The sequence below is a fragment of the Limulus polyphemus genome, unplaced genomic scaffold, assembly GCF_000517525.1.
Source record: "Limulus polyphemus unplaced genomic scaffold, Limulus_polyphemus-2.1.2 Scaffold840, whole genome shotgun sequence".
NCBI classification, from domain to species: domain Eukaryota; kingdom Metazoa; phylum Arthropoda; class Merostomata; order Xiphosura; family Limulidae; genus Limulus; species Limulus polyphemus.
Window position 1 is genome coordinate 147,359 of NW_013666450.1, and position 25,558 is coordinate 172,916.

Sequence of the window (25,558 nt, forward strand, 5' to 3'; positions counted from 1 at the left end):
AGAAGTTCCATCATTGGTCGTTTAACAATATATTTTGTCATTAAGAAGCCGCAAATAATTCCCACTAACAAATATTCAACTCAAATTACGTTCACATCACATTAGAATTCGAGGCCAATGTCCAAAGGACGCTCGCGTAGAACATACAATGTATGTTACCGCCGTTTGGAGTTAATGCCTTTTCATGCCTAACAGGTCCTCGGCTACCGTAATCAGTTCAGCTAGCGTTAGTGCCCGCGTGAGGTAGGTACCATAGCTTTTATAACGCAACGGAGAATTGAGCAGCTCGAGCATGATGTGTCCAGCCTCACAAGAGGTTTCACGTGTTGCTTGCCGCCACACAGTCCCTGCCAGCCTCTTCCCGATCTGTCTCTTGGCTGTCATGTGACTTTCTCTTAACTCCAATGAAACAGGGTTTCTCCCCACACCTAGCTACTCGAGAGATGCTCGACTTGATCACTCGTTAGGACTCACACATGTGGGTAGCGACGAAGATATCTTTGACGTGTGTTGTGGGAGGAAAGTTACCACGTTAAGGTATACGAGACTGTAATACTCTTCTGACAGTAAAGTCTTTCAACTTTGCACCACATGTGAAAGAAAAATAACCTGTAGTTGAGGAAAGAACATTTAGGATTACACAGCTACAGTCTTGTTTGGTTTGTTCGAGATTAAAGAACTAAGCCTTATCGGCGCCAGCACGGGAATCTAGTTTCTCAGGAGATTTTGGTTCCCCAGAGGTAAGTCACAATCCTTGTTATCGTATAATCTCGTTTGGACCGGGATTTATCGATGTCACTTAGATACATTGCTGGGTTGACAATGGGAACGAGGGGGGATCTTTGTGGATTAAACTGTCCAATAACGGCTTTGTAATAAACACAAACAACAAGCTCAAGTAGGCTAGGGTGGCTGAAGTTGGTGAGTGACATTAATTTACACAAGCCTATTTATGATGTATTTTGCCATCTTAATTTTCTTGTTGGAAAGATATCTCAATCAGAGGTCAAAATATACTTTAAAAAAACTACCATCTTAATAAATGCTCTTTGGGAAAATGAAGTAGGGGTAGCAAAAAAAGAAACTTAATGATAACGTGTAATTTAAAACATTTAGAGCTGTGTGACATCTAAACAACAGGACTTTCAAATTCAATACTCCTAGATTTTATAAGACACATTTAAAATATTATTGATATAGATAATAGAAAGTACTGTAAAATATAAGCATGCGCAATCTGTTATACATAAAAGGAAAATAAATTTAAAAGCATTTACATCACGAATTTCAGTTAAAACGTTCTATTTATTTCTTTATTTTTTCTTTCTGTATCTTCTATACGCACAAAAATTATGAATTATAATTTAGGCTGTGTTGTTACTCCACAATAATTTTACGTGATATACTAAAAAATAACCTATCTAAAAGCACATATTCTTTATTACAGAAAATAGGAATACTGAATAAATTACATTATAGTATGTTTGCGGACTTATACTGCTAGAAACCGGGTTTCGATACCCGTGGTGGGCAGAGCACAGATTGCCGTTTGTGTAGCTTTGTGCTTAATAACAAACAACAACGACTTTTTAAAAGGTACAGTATTAGGCTTAGCGGGTGGAGCTACATTTTTAGACCACCCTGTCCTTTCAAATGAAATGGGAATGAGGCCAAAATGACATTCTTTTAAAAATATAAGAAGAAACTTTGACGTATAAATTAAAGCTTGTATGTGTTTCGCATGACCGCATACGGTGAATGGATGAAAATAAAATTTCAACGAGTAAATTAAGGCGTTTATTTAGTCGGCAATAAAAAATAAAGCAAAACAAAAAAAAAACTCACTCTGTTGGCGGTCACGCAGTTCCTTTACAAATTATGACTTTTCTTTTTCTTCTTCATTTCTTCCAGCTTCTATAAAAAAAAAACAACAACAAAAACACGCAAAAGAAGGACTTGAAATGTTTGCTTTACAATGCAATTAAAGCACGTGACAAAGAAAATGTCTGTTTAAGTAGTCTTTGTGTTTTATTGTTTGAAATGGAATTAATGTACGTGCTTTTGACTTGTTTATTTTTAGGTCGCGAAAACATTATTCAATGCTTATTTTTAGGACTTAAGGACAGCACGTAAATTAGTTGACCAGTTTATCTACCGTCCAGTTACTTAACCTTAAATTCTGCTTTTGTTCTTATTTAGTTTTGAACGTGCTTCTTTGTTTTAGTGCACAGCTACAAAATAAGGCCTTCTAAGCTCTGTCCACCACGGTGATTCTAACGATATAATTCGGGGTTCTAGCGAAACCACAGCCAAGGGAACGGGCTTGGAAAAATCAGCGGGGTTCTAAGTCCGTAAGCTTATTGCTTGACCACTGGGGAACGGTTTGAATATATATATAAGTTCGTCCAATCAATTTGTTGAACAACTGTTAAATAAGTCATCCTCTAAAATCAATAAAGAGGTGTTTAAAGCTTACCTGTCTTGCTGGATGATTTAAAAATATGATGAACAAAAGGATTATTACATAATTTTTAGTGTTATTGCAGAAAGATACAGCTTTGATGTTAAAGCCACTTATAATTCAAGTGGAACAGTGGTACCTATTACATTATTCACCAATTATAAATACTTTATTATTTAATAATTAAGATAAGGTGAAACTAAATGTTTGCATAGATTTTTTTCGCTCTTTCTTCAGTTGTAAGATTACAGAGTTACAACGCTAAAATCCCAGGTTCGATTCTCCGCGGTGGACACAGCTTATAGCCCAATGTAGTTTTTGCTCTTAAACAAACAAACGTTCTTTCTCAAAACAATTTTAAATATTTTTTTCACCACAGGAAATTTTATGATAAATTTCAGGCACAATCACAGTTCAAGAAACTCTTGCACGTTCCGTGTGGCTAAAACTTGAAAATTTTTCTCTGAGTTTTCCAAGGGCCAAGTGCTGCAATTCGAAGCTAAACAAAAATCGCATGCAGTAAGAAAAGTGTGTAATAACACTTCCTCTACACTGTGTTTAATTTTTAACTGATCTTTTTTGTTTCACTAGCTTGGTTTTATGGATTGAACATATCTTTATGGTGTTCCTCCATCCATATAATTGATTTTTATTGTGTCAGTAAATGAGTTCTTGACAATATAGTTCATTTTACACATGGAGACTTGTATTAGATGGTACACTAATATACTATAAACATCTTAACTAAAACGATTCAGTTATTCACAGCTGTTGTTTGAATTGCTTAAATGATATTATAATCCCCCAAAACGACGTAAAAAAGAACCATCTTTGAATGTGATATATCACTAAAACTGTGCAGAAACTTCGTGTTTTCTGTTACTTTGTAATACTTATATGATAGCTACAGGTAATCCACAGGTCAAAACTTCGTACCCTTCTCGTATGGATATTTCTAAACTGACGAAACATACGAACACCAAATACAGCTTTGGTTGAAATAATAATAATAATAAACAAACACTCGTCATATGTTATTATATCGCTCAAGGAATAAATAGAAACAAAGAATAACAAGTAAAAACTCGATTATCTAAACGGTGACGAAACACAGACAAACTTGCATGTATGTTATGATCAACACTTCGAACTCGTAACTGTCACGATGAAAACACCTTTAGCACACTGAGAGTTCGTAACTGTTACGATGAACACCTTGAGCAGACTGAGAGCTTATAACTGATACAGTGTGCACCTATAACACATAAGGCTTGTAACTATTACAATCAATACATCGAACAGACTGAGAGCTTATAACTGTTATAGTGAGCATCTGGCACCAACTAAAGGCTCTTAACTGTTAAAATGAACATCTAGAAGAGACTAAGGGCTTGTAACTTTACAATGAGCATCTAGAACAGATGAAAGGCTTGTTAGTGTTATAATTAACACCTAGAACGGACTAAGAGCTCGTAAATCTCACAATGAGCACCTAGAACAGATTAAAGGCTTGCAACCCTCACAATAAGCATCTAGAACAGATTAAAGGCTTGTAACTCTCACAATAAGCATCTAGAACAGATTAAAGGCTTGTAACTCTCACAATAAGCATCTAGAACAGATTAAAGACTTGTAACTCTCACAATAAGCATCTAGAACAGATTAAAGGCTTGTAACTCTCACAATAAGCATCTAGAACAGATTAAAGGCTTGTAACTCTCACAAGTGGTACCTAGAATACATTAAAGGCTTGTTAGTGTTATAATAAACACATAGAAGAAACAAAGGACTTGTAACTGTTAGATGATATGTCAGTAGTCTGTTTCAAAGTATACAGATGGCTCCTCAGATGCAACTTGAAAATCCTTTGCAATTTCTTTGTGAAGTTTAATTAAAATGTAAACTGAAAACAAAATGCGAAGAAAAACGAAACAAAATCTAACAAACATATGTTCTGTTAAACATATGCACCTCAATAAAGAAGCAAAATAAGTCTCATTTTGCACGAGACTCATTTTTTTTTACCTCAATACGAGTATGGACATGATATACTTCAAAGTGTATAAAGTTTTTCAAACCTGCTAACTTAATGCACTGTATATGTTCCCGTCGTATTTTCTTCCTCAGCTGTTCATTCATCTTTACAGAATAAGTAAAATTTAACCTTGGCTGTTGTCCATCAAACAATGGCAGAAATGTAGGAAGACCAGACTTACAAGTGTAGCAGCTCATTTTCTTATAAGTGGTAGGCCACATAGAAAACACCTTGACATTTCTATACATGCTCTATTAACATTACTCGTTTAACAACAGTGAAAATGTGTAAACTCTCGTCAGTAACTTACACCAGTTCCAGCTATTATGCTCACGTGACCTTGACCAAACTATTTCTGCTCTATTATCGTTCATTATTTTTCTTCTTTTCGATGTTTATTTGGAAGTCAAACCCGTTCGGCCGCTATTGTGTGGGCAAAAGACAAAGAAAAAAAAAAGAAAATGAAGAACAATGTAGAAATGCATGCCGAGCGGGAGATAATACAATGCTTGTGGTGTTGTATCATTGCAGAAAGACGTAACGTGTTATGTGATAGCAATCTTGTAACGTACAACGTCGTATCTAAACACATGAATTATACGCCTTGTCACAGCATGATGATAACCAAATTAATGAAATGCTGTCACATGATTATAACCAAGTAAAATGCTGTGTCATATAACGATAACCAAATAAAATACAGTGTCACAGCGTGATGATAACCAAATGAAATATTTTGTCACATGATTATAAACTAATGAAATACCGTGTCATATAATGATAACCAATGAAATATTGTGTCATATAATGATAACCAATGAAATATTGTGTCAAACGATGATTATTTGGTCTTTATTTGCTTACTAACTTATGGCTTATCTATTCGCGTAAAATTTTATGTAGCAACTTTTATGTTTCAAATTTTATATTTCGGTTACTTATATTCATTATATTCTGTTTGATAAGACTGGTTATATATTTTAAAAGTATTTACTTAGCTGGATGCTATCAGTTCCATCCTTTTTCATTATTTAGTAGTAGCTTCATCCAGTTGAAAAAGTACGATATACTTAATATACCCTGACGTGCTGGAAATCAGGTAAACGTTCGGCAATAAAGCGAATTAAAAACTGTTATATACTTATGTAGCCAGCGAACAGTCAAATCATTACGAAACTGAACTAATACTTCTTTTGTTTTATTTAGTGTTCAACACTTAGAATAAGGTTAGAAGCACAGAGAACTCACAAGTGTTCTACACTTAGCATAAGGTTAGAAGGACAGACAACTCCCAAGTGTTCAACATTTAGCATAAGGTTAGAGGGACAGACAACTTCCAAGTGTTCAACACTTAGCATAAGGTTAGAAGCACAGAGAACTCCCAAGTGTTCAACACTTAGCATAAGGTTACAAGCACAGATAACTCCCAAGTGTTCAACACTTAGCATAATTTAAGCTAGCACTTGCGCTTCAGTCATGCGATTTTAAATCCACTATTTTTGTAAACCTTGCCTTGTGTTTTATGTCAGGATGTTCCAGTGGTTACTTTTATTCACAAATCAAACTTGCAACCCGTGAAGGACGTGTGAGCTATAGCAGATCGTCCCTTACCACGATCTGCTCTCTCCCTTAGGGGACGGCTTTCCATTCGCTAATCACAGAGCTACAGCTCGAAGCTGCGGGCAGAGCCCCCTTCTTCTGACGAAAACCACCGTTGTAAGTCACGGCTTTCTTACCGGCTTCGGTTCGTGAGGATCTTTAAGTTGGCCATCGTTCTGTTTCGCCGCTAGGCTACTCGAGACACGATCATCGTGGAAGAGGTGGTAAGATGTAACATAAATTTTGAATTTACCAGGCGGCAAGTTATTGACTAATCATTCCCTTCTCAGGAAAATATTTTCTAGCAGTGTGGGAGCAGCCAGAATCCCCTGTTTATACACAACTGCACAGGTCACGAATACTCTAAGTTATTATTCATTCTGGAGTAAGAAAGATGATTTAACTAAATGCTCATTTTTTCTATATTGGCCAAATTTCGTGCGGAGAGTAAATAATGATTTAACTCAGTTATTTGTATGAGTGATACCAGTCCACCCAGGTATGAGTGATACCAGTCCACCCAGCAATATTGGGAAAGGTTATTATTCTCTGTAATCATAACGATCAGATGAAAGATAATTATCTCCATGACCCTACAACCGACCTATCCAACCACCTCGGTTCATCTGACTGCTTTTGTACAAATGCACAGAAAAACAAGATTCGTTATTTGAATAAATTATGGAACAAAGCCAATTCGGTAATAGTCTTGGTGTGAATACTTACATAGAAATATACCAAAAGACAGAAAAAAAATATCTAAAGGATACTTGTTAACGACCACTTTCAAGAGTCCCCCCACTCCCTTCCCAGGTGGCTCAGCAGTTAGCTTGAGGGATTGTAATGCTAAAAATCAAGATTGGATAACTGCAGTGGGAATAGTGCAGATAACTGATTGTGTAGCTCTGCACATAAAAACAGCAACAAAGAAGAATGGGATTTTGTGTATAAAATCTTTTGTTAATGCGCTAAAAGTACAAGGAGGACAGAGGATTAAAAATTTCAAGACAAGCGCTAATCGATAGCTTAATCAATTCATACCATCTCCCAGAAGAGTTACAAACCTCACATGTGTTATTTATTTTCAACGTGAATTCTTAGTATGGTTCGGTTTCAGGATGGGTGTTCACAGAAGTAGAAAATAGATAAGACTCCAAAATTAGGATATTGACGGTAGTTGAATTTACCCAATAATCAGTTTTTAAAATGAAAATCAAGATCACATTTAACCTGAATTGACCCAATAATCAGTTTTTAAAATGAAAATCAAGATTATACATAACTTGAATTTACCCAATAATCAGTTTTTAAAATGAAAATCAAGATCACATTTAACTTGAATTGACCCAATAATCAGTTTTTAAAATGAAAATCAAGATCACATTTAACTTGAATTGACCCAATAATCAGTTTTTAAAATGAAAATCAAGATCACATTTAACTTGAATTGACCCAATAATCAGTTTTTAAAATTAAAATCAAGATCAGACTTAATATTTTCACAAATATATTTCAACATTTATTCTCCAAGGAGAGAAAACTAATTCTTTAAATCAAATTTCTTATTGGTTTGAAACAGCACCTCAACTGGGAACTAAATGGTTGTGATTTACACAATGACATCTTTGCTCATTTGGTGCTTTGAACGATGCTTCTGGGAATATTTCTCGGCAACGAAGCACATTAGATACAATTGTATGGCTTTTAAACACTATTCTACATCTTGCTGAACTTCACATGATAATAGTCATTTATTGGTTGAACTAAAGTTGCCATTAGATTCTGACCAAACTAAAACTCGATTAGAAAAGTGGTATTCTGGAGACTTGTTTGTTTGAAGTTACCCAATGGACTACCTGTGCTTTGCCCACCACGGGTATCGAAACCCGGTTTCTAGCGTTGTAAGTCTGCAGACATATTATGGGGAATTCAGTTCAGTTATGTAAAAATAATGGGTTTCGAACTGAGATTCCTGAAAAGATATATGATCTAATTACTGACCTAATGTTTTTTTTTGTAGTTAAGTACAAAGCTACACAATGGGTTAGCTGTTCTGCGCCCACCATAGGTATCGAAACCCAGTTTTTAGCATCATAAGTCCGCAGACTTACCGCTGTTTCACTGGGTGGTCTGACCTAATGAAGTAAAAAACATTGTGATTCTCGATTCTTGCGTAAAAGATTATATTAGCGTGGCTCGATGTTGTGTTATAGGGAATGTAGCCTGTATTCCCCTGAAAAATAAAAATGTTAAGCTCATTTTATAAGAAACATTAAAATAACATTTATATTTAATTTGTTTGAATTTTGCGTAACGCTACTCGAGGGCTATTTATGCTAGCCTTCCATAACTTAGCAGTGATAGACTACAGAAAAATCAGCTAGTCAACACTACCCACTTTCAACTCTTGCGTTACTCTTTTTACCAACGAATAGTGGGATTGATTGTAAAATTATATCGCCCCCATGTCTGAAAGGGCGACCATATTCGGTGACGGGGGATTCGAATCCGTGACCTGCCAGTCTAACGCTCTAACCACCAGGACTTTCCAAGTTTCTGAATTTAGAAGTACATAAAAGAAATATAGTTGCCGAAAGCTCTGATAAAACTATAGCTAGTTTCAAACACTCCCCACAAGACTTGTAACTGTAACTGCAAACGAAGAAAATTAACAACAACAACAAAAAATGCCATAACCTAGTCTTCAATCAGAAGTTTGAAGTGCCATGACAGCACTGACTGCTGAATCTCATACATAGCTACCAAACGGGAGTTGTTTTGAATCACCAGAAGCACGTGCCCTGCTTCACATTTGACAATTGCACTGTACTAGTGAAAAATGTGTTCGATAAAAGTTTATAAGACTGACTCCAACTCTTTTTTTTTGTGGATGTTTGAGGTCCCGCTACAAAACATACTCGTTTTTGTATTTCTTGAAATCTTAAAAATAATTTCGTAAAACCTGCGAGTTTGTCGTATAAGTTATGAGTTGGATTAAAAAGTAAAAAGCTTACGGTCGTCTTTTTTTTTTTACAAAGTATGATGAAGTTAATATTGTATTGAAAATTACCAAGAACTTTGAAGGGCTTTGTCTCTATGGCTGAAATTTACAGACAGTTCTTTAAAGTATATTTTTCTCAGTATGTTCTGTGATATAATGTTCCAAGAATTTTGTTCTGTGCACATTAAAATTTCATTACGTTTGTGCATTGTTTGGCAGACTGGTAGAGTTTGATATTAAGAATATTTTTCGTTCCCGACAATTTTGCCAGTATAATTACAATAAAAATTCCATAGTAATAATTTATTTGTTTTAGTAGTCTGTTAAACGAGGAACTGTAATTGTATCGTAAATATTTATAAGTAGGCAAGCCGGTTTTCATGAGCAGTTTTTTTTATCCTGTCTGTTTTACAAGAGTTTCACTGATGTCGTCTGCTTCTCTTTTAAGCTTAATAATAAAATATGGAATCGGAAAATATTAAACATAAACATTCATGTTATTAAAACATCAGCAATATTCGTAGTTTCTCGAAACTTAAACTTCACTTGTTACTGGAAACGTTATTGAAATATAATGATACTTTTCTGGAAATATTGAAAACGTTTTACAGCATATGGCCAATAGATGGCGGTATAACATGATCCCGAACGTTTCAATTGTAACGATTCGGATTGTCCTAAGATTGTATTCGCATTTTAGTTAAATATTTGTAACAGAAAATGTTAAACGTATGAGCCAAACAGAGATAGTTATCGTAATGGTTACTTAATAACAAATAGTTTTTTAATACACTAGACTTGATGCCCGATTTACAAAGCATTTAATATAAGTAAAAGTGAGTTTGTTAGTCTCTGGCGATAGATTTTTATGAGACCTTTATCTTTGTATGTTCAAAACAAGACTTTGGTCTTATTATCTGAAAGCTTTTGAGTAGTTTTGTCTGTAAATATAATTAAAATACTTAGGAAGCCAAATCATACATATATATATATATCTAGCTCGTTTATAACTTACTTTGTGTGATTTTTATATGAGGATAAAATGCATAAACATGAAGTATTGTTTAGATATACAGTAATAGTAGATTCTTATCTACAAAAGAATTAACAAAAATAAATCTGTATTAGCATAATAGAGGCACCAACTTGTTTATGTAGAGAACGAGTCACTTATATCAAGTTGCGAAGCTATCATAAAGCTGCTCTTCTTTCCACTATATCAAATTACGCGTTATATTGTACCGTGTATCAGAATCTTAATTAAAATTATAAGAAAAAAAATCATTACGAATATGCGGTTTATTAATTATGCACACACTACTTTGAAAGCTTTCTAACGTACATCAAGTACCTTGATATGCAGTTACTCTAGCAGACATTAAGGGTACCGTGCTGTCACCAAAAGAGCACGAGAAGGGCTTCGTCTGTTATATCAAACATTGGAGGAAAGCCTAGAAATATTTTTAATTGTATGCGTCCATAATTGAGCATGATGAAGAAACAAACCGAGCTTCTGCTTATAACAACATCTTAGTAATTATTTACTGATTGGGTTTCAGACACATCAGATGTCTATTTACATACATATGATTTAAAAGAATGTTGTTGTATCACTAGAAATCCTGCGCCGGTTTTTGTTATGTTAAACGTTACGATTCTCAGATGTTTGGACTCTAACTGGCACACAAGCTTATCGAAGTTGCAAAACAGTTTGCTTGTGTGCGCACGTGTATGTGGTTTTGACCGTAAGTTTATTCATACAGATTTTATAATTATGACGCGAAGTTAGTGAGTTGTATTCGGTTTCCTACTTATAATGCTTTGTTATTTGAAGGTCAGTTTATCCATCCAGAGTTTAGGGATATGACATGAATTCAGAAGTATTCAGTTTCCGTTCCACAGTGGTTTGTTTGTAGGTTTTCACAGTTTGTGATTGGACTGAAGAAGCAGACTAACATTATGTGATTCAGATATGGAAATAGGATTGAGCGCATATCACAGTTCAACTCTCACTGACGAGAAATGAAGTCATATAATATTTAAAGTTCCACAGTGGTTTGTTTGTAGGTTTTCACAGCTTGTGATTGGACTGAAGAAGCAGACTAACATTATGTGATTCAGATATGGAAATAGGATTGAGCGCATATCACAGTTCAACTCTCACTGACGAGAAATGAAGTCATATAATATTTAAAGTTCCACAGGCTAGAACAGCGGGCCGATACTCTTCGAGGAGGTACATGTAATAAAAGTTTAGTTAATATAACTTGAAAACGACAGAAAACACTAAAACACTGATTAAATTAAAGTTACAGGTTCGCCTTAAATAATTTTGTCTATATAAATTCTAAATTCATTTAGAAATTTATTTCTTTGGTATCGTAGCACCATAAATTAGGGTTATTTAAAGTTCGTTATGTGCATATTTCATGCATTATAAAATAAATATCAACTTAAAAGTTTATGTTGGCCAGTTGAATGTAGTAGAAAAAGGATCACCACAACGTTATCTCAAGTACCTGGCAAGGCTCTGGAATTTGTAGGGATTTTAGGATTTAGAATAACTTAAGTGTAAATGAGTTAAAGTAGACAACTGTCTCATCTTTCTTCATAAATGTATAGACAGTATAGTATAATTTTTTAACGTTCTTTAGGTTAAGTTACCTATCAACGCGTCACGATGTCAAAGACTAACTCAGAAACTTAATAAAGCCATGCTCCAAGATAGGATCAAACATTACTATATAAATAGACGCAATATACGTAATAACATTAACGATGTATATCATAATGCACATAATACGACACACAACATAATCTCTATTAAATTACGCGCAGCTATTTAAACTCCATACCAACGTCACGTAAGAAGGAAATTCACATAAATAAACTAAATTTACTCAGCGATTCTCAAAACAAGAAACATCCTAACACTACAGACATACCTAAACGTACAGTAATAAACTTATGTAAACGGCCATTTAACTGAGCCAGAAAAAATTGTAGCAAATAAAGAACGAAACATTGTCTTAGCCCATCCTAGATACAGCTACAACCAGCCATAAAAGAACGTACATCTAACCAGAAGAAAAAAAAGAAAGAAAGAAAAAATAATTCAAAATCAGTTTATATTTAGGTTTTCAGAAAGCCATGAAATGTAAACCCCATTATCTAATACCATTTTAGAAGAATAGAACTGTTCTCATGGAGGAATTTAAGTACCATAACGAACCTGTCAACAGGTAATGGTAATGCCACTGTACGCAAGGACAAAGACGAACATACATACCACCAAGCTCCAAGACTCTCTCTGAAGATGGCCATTATAAGAAGATCAAGTCTAACTCATGAGGTCATGCAAATGAGGATTAATCATCTTCTGAAGAAATATAAAAAATAACAGAATAGCCAAACAACTAACAGTATAGTACATTACCATCACACACATCTACCCTCTACCTAGCATTCATAACCAAGGCTACTCTCGCCGTTTTATAGCTAACTACAGGACTTCCAATGCCCTCTATTCGCCAAATATCTTGTAGTTGTAATATTATCATTAATTGGTAAAACAAATTCACATTTTAAGAATTCGGCGCATTTTGTAAATATTATAAAAGCAGCCACTATTATCTCACAAGACACAGTGGTCAACTTTGATGTATCCATCGTATTCACTAATGCACTCTACCATAAATTGAAAATGATAGAACTCTTAAAGAACATATTCATTTGGCAGTATCCATGATAAAAGGTTATAACTTTTTATATAAATACAACATATTTCCAGCATGAATATAAGTACTACCAACATCAAGAATGCTTAGCCACGTGCTTACCCCTACTATTGCTAGTATTCAGTAATCTCTACGTGGAACACCTTCATAAGAATTGGTTGAGATTCGCGTATGCTCACGACATACTCATAATATGAGCACACACTACAGACAAGATTCAAGTCATCATAAACCACCTGAAGAGATAACATCCAGTGATACAGATATAGAAGATAACAAACTTCCATTACTAGACGTGATGGTTACTATGTCACGTTACTAGTATATTGTAAGAAAGTTTCCGTGAAACCTATAGCTAGTGGTAAATACCTCAACTACAGATTAAACCACCCCATCAGTATTAAGGAGGGCACTATTGACAGACTTGTTTTTAAAAAATTAGATTTGTTATGCAAAATATTTTAAGGAGGAGGAAGAAAAACACATCACACTAACCACCCTTGTTAATGGATACCCTGAAGAAATGAAAAGAAAAAACAGAACCTGTATACCATGACTAAGAAGGAAGAAAATTACAGACATACAGCCATCTTCCCTTATTTCAAAAGCCTCTTCATCAACATACAGAGGATATAAAAAGAGCACCGATTCAGAAACATTATTCAAATGCCACAGCATAACGGTTGCAAATTGGGGCACATAAAACCATCTAAAGGCCCAATGGAGAGCAGGACATTCTTTACAAGATCTCTTGTGAATTTGGCTTACATTACAATGAACAAATGAAAATATTAACAAAAGGCAGAATTGAGGAGCATTATCGACATAGGTGACTTTGCAATACCGATTCTGGATGAGTGGTTAGGCTAGTAATTCATATGCGATTGTCACATCCTTACCTAAGTACTTCACTGAAGACCCAACATCCTGTATACCTTTTCACAAGAAATAAGAGCTTTTTAGATCGGATAAATATAAGACAAATATAAAACCGAATGTGACAAGAGACAACTTTTCGTAGTGAAGGGAACGATTGGAGTGTTATTTATATGCGTTGTATAATCCTGGCTTACCAAGCAAGATTAGTTTTAAACAGGAAGTTGCATGATAACAAAATGTAATTGTATTTAGATAGATCCATGATTTCCCTCCCACGTAATGATATTGTTTTTATTAGACATATTCCATCCTGGATTGGTTTTTCCACCAGGCACTCCGTGGTGACTCCATATATATAAAAAGGTCTTACACATTTCTGTGTGTATTATTTTCACACACATATCTATATTTACTTGTAATCATTTGTTTAAAATTAATGCTATTACCCTCTGCATAGATCCCTTTCGAAACAGTCAAGAACTATTTCTTTTGCAATACAGCTGGTTAATTATACTAACGTTTTTCTTGTTTTTTTGTTTGTTTCCTTTGAGATATTAATCAAATGCCTTATTTTAAACAAAGATTCAGAACATTAGTTTCGTAGTTTTCTTGAAGGTATATGATTCACTTCAACAGTGCACTTTCTACAGATGGTGTAAAACGAGCTGAATGCAGAGTTCAAGTTTCCAGTATCAAAACCACATCAGCAATAGGGTCCTACGTCAGTTCAGTGAACAATCAGGTCTGATTAGGTTACGTATTCTCAGTGTTGAAAAATACACTAAAGGGAGAGAGGCTAACTTCCCATTCGGTTCAGTTCACGGTCACTTCGTGGCCACGACCAGCGAGAAGTAGAAGCGTTTCAAGGCCGGTCTTTCCCTCTTATGGACCGACTTGAATTAACCTTCGTGGTGTAAGAGGGTGGGGCAACATGGCGGAAAGAATGAAGCGAACACATTAATTACATAGTTGTCTAGAAAACCAAAAAGTCCTGCAATATTTTGTTGTGCACAAAACTTTTGGCGATGTTGACAAAACAGTCAAAATTCGTAAGCTGACATTGAAGGAATTGACTAAAGGGTACTTGTGAGATTCTTATACGAGCTTTATGTTTTACATTAAACTGTAATTACGAAATCTGAGAGATGGTTATTTAAGCCATTAAATGGTTTTCTGATGTCTATGGGGTAAATTGATGAAGTCCTCTTGAATAAATACATTTTGTGACGGCAGAGGGCCATTTCACAATGTTGAATTAACCATAAAGATTAGATACAAAAGTTGTAAGAGCAGTAAGTGAGACTGTTGGGTCATCTTTTCAAAAAACAAAAATAATTATTTTAAACTAATTTCTACTCAAGTTAATAAGTGCTTTGCAAATCTCAGCCACTGAAGTCAGAATTCACGATTATAATCGTGGATGAGACTGTTTTACTTTATTACTGAAAGATTACCCCCCTTCCCCTCATTAAAATAAGCAGCAAGAGCAGATAAGTTTCGTTTGTATTATTTGATAATTTGGATTAAAACAGATGCAGGTAAATAAATATTTCATAAAATAACTATGTTCAAATCAGCCGATATGCTTACATTAAAAAAAAATATATATATATTGAAAAAAAATTGTCAGATATTGATACTTCTGATGATGCACCAATGTGATTTAAGCGTCTTGCCGTCCAAAGGATAAAATGAATGTACAGTGTTGACACAACAAACTAATGTACAAGAAATAGTTTTAGTCTAGTTTCCAAATCTAAATTTCTCATGAACATAACATTGGTCACAAGTCGTTCTGGATATTTCATAGAAAACAACACCTCTTTTGTTAAATTTTCAAAAATAATATCGGATGGGTAGTTTTGGTAATCACGTAATGTGACGGTGCTCAAATATCTCGTGACTTCATATATTACATAAAACACATGGTAGCCTCAGCTTCTGTTTTTTGATAGCCACCTGAGGCTTTTTTACCACCCAGTACAAGCATTCATGACAAGAACTGACCAACTGATCTTTGCTTTTGGTCCATTATCAATGAAAATTCATGAAAATTCACTATATAACGTTCTTTTCAGAGTCAGTATTCCTTGGATTCCCTTCATAAATACATTGATACGTAGAATTATAAACTTGCTTCTGATTGATTTATTACGAACTTAAATAAACCTGAATTTGTGCAAATTTTTGGTAATCTGCTACATGAAGATCAAAAACAGTAACTTCTCAAAGTGCCTTTTTACAGACAAGCTTGACTGTATCTTACATTTTACATCACGGCTCGTGACAATCCTTGACACGCGATTGACAGAATGATAAGGAAATGAAGATAAAACTGGAAAATATTTGAAGAGATTTGGACAATGTAAATGTCACCAGCTTCGCTTGACAAACTAGTGGCGACATCTGTGATGTTTTTCTCGGTTTTTGGAAAATTAGTGTCAGAATTTTTTTTTCATGCTCTTTTCCTGCTCTTTTATAATGTCTTTAAATTCGTTAATTTGTGTGTAGCTTTCCACAATTCAACCTTATCATACTTTTGTAATGGCATAGAAAAACAATAACTTTTGCTTCAAAACTAAATAATAAGACTGTTCCCCTAGTTAGGTCAGTCGTTTCTTTTAATCATATAAGATATTATATAGAGCAGTAGATATCCTGCAAGCTTTAGGAGATTTTTTATGAGGTTAACATGGTATAAAACACGTTCTATTAATCAGTTGTTAATGAACGATTACAGTTTTTGCATTTCACCAAGATCTATAAACTATCGCATTGAATACCTTGCAAAAACTTATAAACAAGTCCGTATAATAATAGGATAAAGAAAACAGCTGCAAAAAGATTAACTGGAAATGTACTATTTAGAGACAAGGGTAGTTTGAGATAGTATTTAATTAATATTTCAGAATGATGAAAACAGGTGTGAAATGTGACATATGCACTCACTCGTTCTTTAAAGTACTCCTCGAAGACAAATTATACTGAACAACAGATTTATGTTCGAGACTGTGTTTCACGGGCTATAATACGTTTTTGGTCAGAGTTTTTATCAGGCTAAGTTCAAGGAAAATTGACTACACATTATCGTTTAGAAAATAGTTATTCTCAGAGCTAAATTGAGCTGATCTAGAGAGTTTGTTATACAATGTAAACAACTTAAAAAGATATAAATCACTATTAGATACAGTTTATAAGTTAATATTTATACAGACCAACTTTGTCTTTTATTACTAAATCTTGTGTTGACGATAAGTTTTTTATGATCCTGACCCACAAAACCAGTTTGAAATAATTTGTTGCATTTGTAATAAAACATTTTACGAGGCTGCACAGACGCAGTAATTGCCCTAATGTTCTCCCATTTCTCTGGTTAGCAAAGTCACAAAATGATTTATTGTAATGGGTACGTTTTATGAGCTTTTACACACTTTGTCAGTGATTCTTGTCGTAGCCCTAAAACGTTTCTTGAGAGGATTAGTTCTTAATCATGACGGATTCTTTTTTTTTCACTTTAGTATAAAATCAAACAAAATATTATTGTTTTTCATCATTTAATTTCACATAAGAATGAAATTCTGCAGCGTTTTGTCAATACGAAAGTAAAATCTAGGCAACGTGTTCAGTTGACTAAAGAAACTGGTATTACACGCGAGTTTGAGGATACCTTCTTATATGTGAGTTTGAGTATACCTTCTTTGCAATTGTGTAAGTGTTGTCTTCCGTAAAGCGTGTTTGTCCTTGGCCCAGGGTAAAGAAAAGATAGGTCAGTCAAGCATAAAAGCTATCCTTCTTTGTCTTTACATAGGCATAGCATATGTTTTCATGGCATAAATCATGGCTTATGTGTGAAGAGAACAAGGGAGAAGTAGTCTTGTTTGAAATAAAACGTAAAATAAAACAAAAGAGAATCTTGTAACGCCAGATGTGAAAATAACAGAGGCGTATATAACGCTACTGTTTGTTCAAAAGAGCCTTTTCGTTTGACGTTCACTTTAACAATGGGAAATTTATATCTGGAATTTACCTAGTCATACGTAATTAAGCGTATTTAAACACTACATTTTGGATGGGGTAGGGGTGGGTTAAAGCGTAGTTTGAATTAAATACACCATCTATATGGGGTACCATATTTGTTTACAGATTTAGAGAATAGCGTTGGTAATGTATATCTTCATCTCAACCGATTCTAAAATAAGATACCTAAACTGAAAGAATGAAATAAATTTAAACGTAGTGTTCAAGATGAATAATAAACACTTAGGTTGGTTGCTTATTATGCCCTTTTTCTGGGTCTAGACACTGCTATAATGTAATACATGTAATAAAAAGATGAGTATGGTAATTCAATCAATAATAAGCCTCTATCTTCATGACAAAATGAAATTAAACGAATTCTCCTGTTCAGTAAATGATTGAGCATTTGATGCAATGATAGTTGTTGAAAAATAAAACTGACAGAATATTTTGATATTTTTATTATTGCTAAAAAAGAGCTTTGTTAAGTATAAGATGTAGCTGACGTTATAATCAGTGTGAAATTTCAATGTGGTCTTGTTGCAACCAAAACAAGTAAATCTTGTAAAACAGGACGGGAGCCTTGGGTTCTTGATGTGGAACATTTAGGTAACACTTTGCTAGGACACGTTAAATCGTTATGTCACAATCAAAAGAAATCCTGATTGAGAAATGACAAATCTTGATTAAAATGTCTTACACACTTGATTGATTTGACGCCATGGGTATTGAAGCTTTCAAAGCTGTCCTTGTTTGGAGTAATCATTCCAAGTGTTTTTAATGCATAAATTTTCAGATTCATTCGCCCTCTGGATATTGCTACTGAGCCATGTTAACACTACTTGGCGAATGTCCTCAATATTCTTGTGGCCTTATTCTGATTCCATATCTCTTGTCTATTTTTTCAACTTTTACCAGTAACCATATAGCAGGTTATACTTAAATCGTTTTTTCCAGCAAATTATTTAATCTCTTTCTTTGTTTCATTTTTAGAAAAGTAATTTTGATGCTGGTCAGTTCAAATCATTACTTATTGGTTACTATAACACTATTTTTTCCCCATTCGAATTCATAGCAAATTAAAAACAAATTGTTATTTAGGAAATAGTAGAAGATGAACACACAATGGAAATACTTTAAGACACCGTTTTGCGATAGCTACGCGAATGAAATAATTTTATAACAGTTAGTATCTTTAAGAGAAACTTTTAAATGTCAACTTTTAAAACAAATTTTTTTATAATGACTATACATGAAAAAAATATAAAATTATAAAATGTCAAAAAATGCGACTAATTTTTACCTGGAAAATTACGTTTTCTTTTTGTTATACACAACACAGTATCTATGCTGTCACCAAGTGGCAAGTGAGCTTAATCATAAAAAAAAAGTCGATTTCTTTCGTTTTAATTATTTGTTTGTTGTTAAGAGGAAAACAGCAAAATGGGCTACCTACTCTGTATCCACAGCAGAGATTGAATCCCATATTTTTGTGTTATAACCTCTCAAATTTACCGCTGAGACAGGGGAGGGAAACGGGGAGGGCTGGTATTTTTTTGAATATATTGTTTAAAAAATCATAAAGTAAGGTTTGAAGACAACGTCAGGAAAAATATCAGGCTTGATTCACTAAGAAAATAGTAGTTTTTGATTTTATGTTTAACAGAGCAGAAAGTAAATCAACCTATTTCTAGATATTTTTCCATGATCAACTCGTGTTAACATGTAGCATCGCGTACAGCAGCAATATTCATACATTGATTTAAATGGACTTACGAGGTAGTAAAGAAAAAGGTGTTAGAATTAAAAGGAGTTTCTATCGGTCATTCTGGAAATGATTTCTGAAGAAAATGAAAAGTTGTAATACAAGATATATTTCAATAATGTGGGCTTCATATATATACTTTTCTCGTTAGAGATTTTTTAAAGACAATTTCAAGCTTTTGTTTTATTTAAGGTTTTTAGAACTTTTTTTTGTTTCGGATATTAGCGTAAAGCGACACAAGAACCATCTACGCTAGCCGTCCTAATTGTGAACTGATAGACTAGAGCGAAGACAGCTTGTTAATAACATCCTCCGCCAATTCTTGGTCTACTCGCATCTGACCGAATATCATTATTAGACAGTCGCTCCTATAATGCCTTCAGAAACCTTGGCCGTCGAAGCTGTTGTTTATCATGCTAACCATTAGACCAGGCCCATCACATATTTGAAAATAACTGACTAGAATAATGTATTCTATTATTCTACTATTGAACTCGAGCCGTTAAAGGCACAGAGAACACGTTAAGTACTACGATGACAATTCTGCACGTTATAAATACAAACTTTTTCTAGTTAAAAAATCTGAGAAAGGATATTTTTTTCCAATTTATTCAGCTCACCCTATGGTTCCACATATATCTTTAAATATGTCATCCGGTGAAGAGGGGCGATTCAGTTGTATACGGAGGTGAATACCTCAAAATAGGACACACATTGAACTAGAACTACTGATAATATCTCTCTGCAAAATTCCTATGTTCTATTTCCACGCACTCGGGCTATTATATACCGTTTTTATATAGTAATAGACCACATTAAGGGCTAGATTTGGTCGTGTCATATTTATTCAAAACTTAAGCAGCGGCTTCTGTAAAGGTATTGTGATTTTTTCCGCATACTTAATAGGTTCTCAGCTAGCTGCTCGTGTGTTTAATAACTACTTTATTCCGTAGCGTGCTGTTGGCGCTGCATGCAAACGATTATGTACCACTATATTTGATTTAAGTATAATGACACACAATAAAAATAAGGCTATAAGATGTCTCATATTAAAAGTTAGAAACTTTATCTTGATTACCATGTGGTGCTTTAGTTAATAAGGGATAACGCATTTTGGAGGGGAAAAAAAGATGCTATGTAATAAAATTGATTTTTTATTTATTTTTACTGAGATGTATACCAAATAGGGAATTTTCACATTCTTTTCTTTTAGTGCAACATCAATTGAACTACAATTATATGTCTTGAGTTTTTCTTATCGAAACACCAGTCACATTGTGAGGCATCTAGTTGATTTTGATCCCTCATTTGTGTAGCTACCATTCTCATCCACGTTTTTGAGTTAAACATTTGATCCAGGATTTCTACAGTACACTTCTTGACCATCAGTATTTGATATTGTTGTTTCGAAAAACGAATTCTAATTATATCATGTTGACCCACTCTCTATGTGGTTAACATTATGATCAATGGTCCCTGATGTTACTGTTATCATCTAGTGATCTGGTAGCCAACTAATGTTTCTAATTTATGAATTTATGTAGTTACTGTTCTGAATCATGGAATTGTTTAGTTACTAATCTGGTTTACTTACGTGTTTAACTAGTATTCTAGTTCATGCATCTGTTTAGTTACTATTCTGGTTTACTTACGTGTTTAACTACTATCTTTGTTCATGAATCTGTTTAGTTACTATTCTGGTTTACTTACGTGTTTAACTACTATTTTTGTTCATGAATCTGTTTAGTTACTATTCTAGTTTACTTACGTGTTTAACTAGTATTCTAGTTCATGAATCTGTTTAGCTACTATTCTGGTTTACTTATGTGTTTAACTAGTATTCTAGTTCATGAATCTGTTTAGCTACTATTCTGGTTTACTTACGTGTTTAACTAGTATTCTAGTTCATGAATCTGTTTAGTTACTATTCTAGTTTACTTACGTGTTTAACTAGTATTCTAGTTCATGAATCTGTTTAGCTACTATTCTAGTTTACTTACGTGTTTAACTAGTATTCTAGTTCATGAATCTGTTTAGCTTCTATTCTAGTTTACTTACGTGTTTAACTACTATTCTAGTTCAGGAACCTATGAGGTATGCTCTTACTGTTCATGAATCGATTTGGTTCTTAAACCTCTTAGCTATCACTTTGGTTTATTACTCTTTTAGGGTTCGAGTTATTAAGTTATCATATTTAGTTACTATTTATATAGACGGCATAGCACCTCATTGGATTCGAACACTCAAACAACCATTCGACGGAACTCCAGCGCACCCAGTAACTGAAATGAGAAGTTAATTGCTATTAAAAGCACTTTTAGCTTTCTAAACTATTACAAAAATATATTACATAGTGAGATGGTACATTACCATTAATATGAATATGATATAGATATGATGTGAATTAATGAATATGATATGGATTAACGAATATCATATGGATTAATGAATATGATATCTATTAACGAATATGATATGGATTAATGAATATGATGTGTATTAACGAATATGATGTGGATTAACGAATATGATATCTATTAATGAATATGATATGGATTAATGAATACGATATGGATTAATGAATATGATATGGATTAATGAATACGATATGGATTAATAAATACGATATGGATTCATGAATATGAATATGATATGTATTCTTGAATATGATATGGATTCATGAATATGATATGGATTCATGAATATGATATGGATTAATGAATATGATATGGATTAATGAATATGAATATGATATGGATTCATGAATATGAATATGATATGGATTCATGAATCTGATATGGATTCAGGAATATGAATATGATACGGATTAATGAATATGAATATGATTTAATTGCAACTGGTTCAAGCTTCTGCATTTAAAGTGTTAAAAAACGGTAAATAAATTTATACTCCTGAAAATAATTTGCTACTTGCTGTCAACCAATTCGAGGCTATAACGTCATTAACAGTAGTAAGAAATAAACTTACGTTGCATCATTATTTAATTCTCAATTGATAAAACGTTTGTGGAGTACATTTTATCTAGAAATCTGAGTTTTCGTGGGGAATAAAATTCGTGGTCATTTTACGAGTAAGCCCATTTTTTACAGGGTAATGAATGTCGTCATCACTTGTGGCTTTCAAATCAATTAAAGGGTTAGAAATTACATCAAGGGAAGATATTGTTATAAAACATATCTTTTGCTGATATTATGGTAAGATAACAGTAATTACAAATTAAATACGTAATAAAATGTGTGATATAATCACTTTCTTTATCTTCGTGTAGCATGTAAAAACCAATAGGCTATAAACTTGACAGTTCAGAGAGTTAATTACAGCAATATTTCAGTATCAATCTTGAAGAAGTTTACTGCTGTCGTCATTAAGCATTTCTAACATTTTTATGTTTTGTTTCCCGTAGGAAAAAGCAAGAAAAACGTTTTAGTACCAACATACAATGCTGTTTACAAATTGGTGGACATTTCGAATGGGTCACACGCGTGGAATTAAATGAAACTCTTCCAGTCTCCAATTACAACAAAAGTAAGGTCGCAATCAATTCTAGTATAGAGAGAACAGAAAATTACGCAACACAGGCTTTATTAATAAACAGGAACTTACACATGAAGGAAATTACGTAACTATTTTTCATTTAAGGACACGGAAAACAGGATGTTACACATGAAGGAAATTACGTAACTATTTTCCATTTAAGGACATGGAAAACAGGAAGTTACACGTAAAGTGATTATGCAACATTTCTTCCAACCAGTCGTTAAAAACAGGACATTGTATACATAAAGAAAATCACATTAATTCTCTTTCAGCTTAGCCTTTAAAGCAGAAATGTATTTATGAAAGAAACGGCCATAAACTTAGTTTTACGAGAGTTTTAAAAGTGGGAGGTTACAAATGAAAAAATACATAAAGCCTTTTTCAATTACGACTTAAATAACAGGAAATTTCATAAACTTCTTTTCAAGAAGCCTTTGAAAAAGAAGTTACACACAATGGAAATTACGTAAGCTCATTTAAATTTTAGAAGAAACACAAGTTACGTATACAAAATTTACATAAAGTCTTTTCCATCCAAGATTTAAGAAACAGGAAGTTAATTCAGTTTACCTAACTTTATAACTTACTTCAAAATAATAATGGATAGAATTCAGACGTGGTTTTCTTTGCTGTGTGTCGATTTTTCCTCTGCTTTGTTATCAAGTTTCTGCCAACTATAATTGATGATTTTCTTGCTACCTTAACTGTAACTATTTCGAATATCATCTCCAGGCCAAGTCGGCAGTCCAGCTTGACCCCATGAAATCTCTGAGATTGGACAAGGTCTATTATCTCAGCAGGACCACAATTTGTTGCTATCTTTCTGGCTGCTTTTGGATTATCAGATATCCTGTATCCGTCTGGCAGCAAAATCACAGTGTTTTAGTAAGGCCTGTCTATCCCATTCTAAGTTTAATAGATGACTATAAGTTAACTTTAAACACACTGGCAAACTCACTCATCTAGAAAAACTATTATAAATTGGCTTATTCTTGTAGTTTTAAATTTTATTGTGGAAGAACTTTATGTTAAAAAATTACATCCACTCTGCATTTGTTATAAGATAAACTCAGTTCTACTGACTGCAAAAACTCAATAACACATCACAGAAGTTTGTTTATTATTTCTATCACACCACCAGCTATCAAATTGTTCAGACTCACGGACATCTCACAGAAGTTTGTTTATTATTTCCATTAAGTCTCCAGCTATCAAATTGTTCAGACTCACGGACATCTCACAGAAGTTTATTTAATATTTATATTAAGTCTCCAGCTATCAAATTGTTGAATCATTACTTCAGTTCCATCAGACTATTACTACAGAGCACACAAATTTACAACAGTTTTCATACAACACCAAAACAACTCATACAGATCCAGAACTTGCTGCCACCCTTGATTTACCAAACTGCTGTAAATAATTTACTGCTGCCATTGATGCTAGTTCTTGTTCGGCTCTGTAGTCCACCCACAATTGCTGCACCGATGTTGAATCATTTTGTTATGATAAAGAATGAAGGGTAACTTATATATACATACAAAAATTACTTTGATGTTGTTGACGTTCTTAATTAACAGGTTTACTGCTTCTTATGGTGCGTATGATTCCATAAGATATTTCGCCCCCACTTCCCAGCCTTCTCTTCTTCCTGACAATTTTACTGTAGGTGCAAGTGTGTCAAGACGGTCAGTTTCAATAGAACGACCATTTCTGAATAACACCCATTATGACTTAGCGCCATCTAAACGAATTATATGTAATTATTGTTCACGTGACCACATGCAAAAGCACACTGGTGAAATGAGATGAAAGTGAATGATCAAAGTGCGGCTACAAATTTTAGGTGTCGAATAGTTTTAATATAAATTAAACCCCTTGAATTGTTTAGGGATACAGTGTGTGTATATGTTAGGAAATTTTACTTTGATGATTTTTAAAAAGTGTGGAATTATAGACAGCTGAATATGTCCTTAAAGAACACGTTTCAAGTTCAATGATTTTTTATAACATACAATTGATTTACTATCAGTGGCTAGGGTAAGAAACTCCCCCCCCCCCCCAGGACCATCTTAACTGAAACTAATGACGTATATCTCCGCCATAGCTTCGGCCGCAATGTGCGTCACTGTCCTACAAGAAGAGTATCCTGGTTCTTTTTCGTCATTGTCAAAGATAATTCACATGGCTCACGGCCTTCGCGATCGCTGTTAGGAGCATTTAAATAATGATTTAATTGATTTAAATATACTTGCTAAATCTAGCATTTGTTTTAAAGTGTAGTTGTTATGAGTTAGATTAGGGTAATTTGATCGTATCTTGAGGGTCTGTTTTATTCAACCTTATTGGTAAAATGATTCTCAACCACAGGAATTGCGTTTTTTCAATATTATTTTTAGTTTGTTATTAAACACAAAGCTACACAAAGGGCTGTCTGTGCTGTACCCATCACGAGTATCGACACCCGGTTTTCAGTATTATAAGTTTCCTGAGATCACTGAGCCAT

General features: G+C 33.8%; 1 protein-coding gene across 2 annotated transcripts in view; it reads left to right on the forward strand.

Moving 5' to 3' along the window:
* The first annotated feature begins 268 nt into the window (after nt 1-268).
* The window catches only part of LOC106460809 (ras association domain-containing protein 10-like), an 86,146-nt gene continuing 60,856 nt past the window's right edge, over nt 269-25,558 (forward strand). For both annotated transcript variants that reach the window (XR_002610847.1, XM_013920550.2), the window contains exon 1: nt 269-740. The gene's annotated coding sequence lies outside the window, so the exon portion shown is untranslated. The remainder of the gene's footprint in view (nt 741-25,558) is intronic.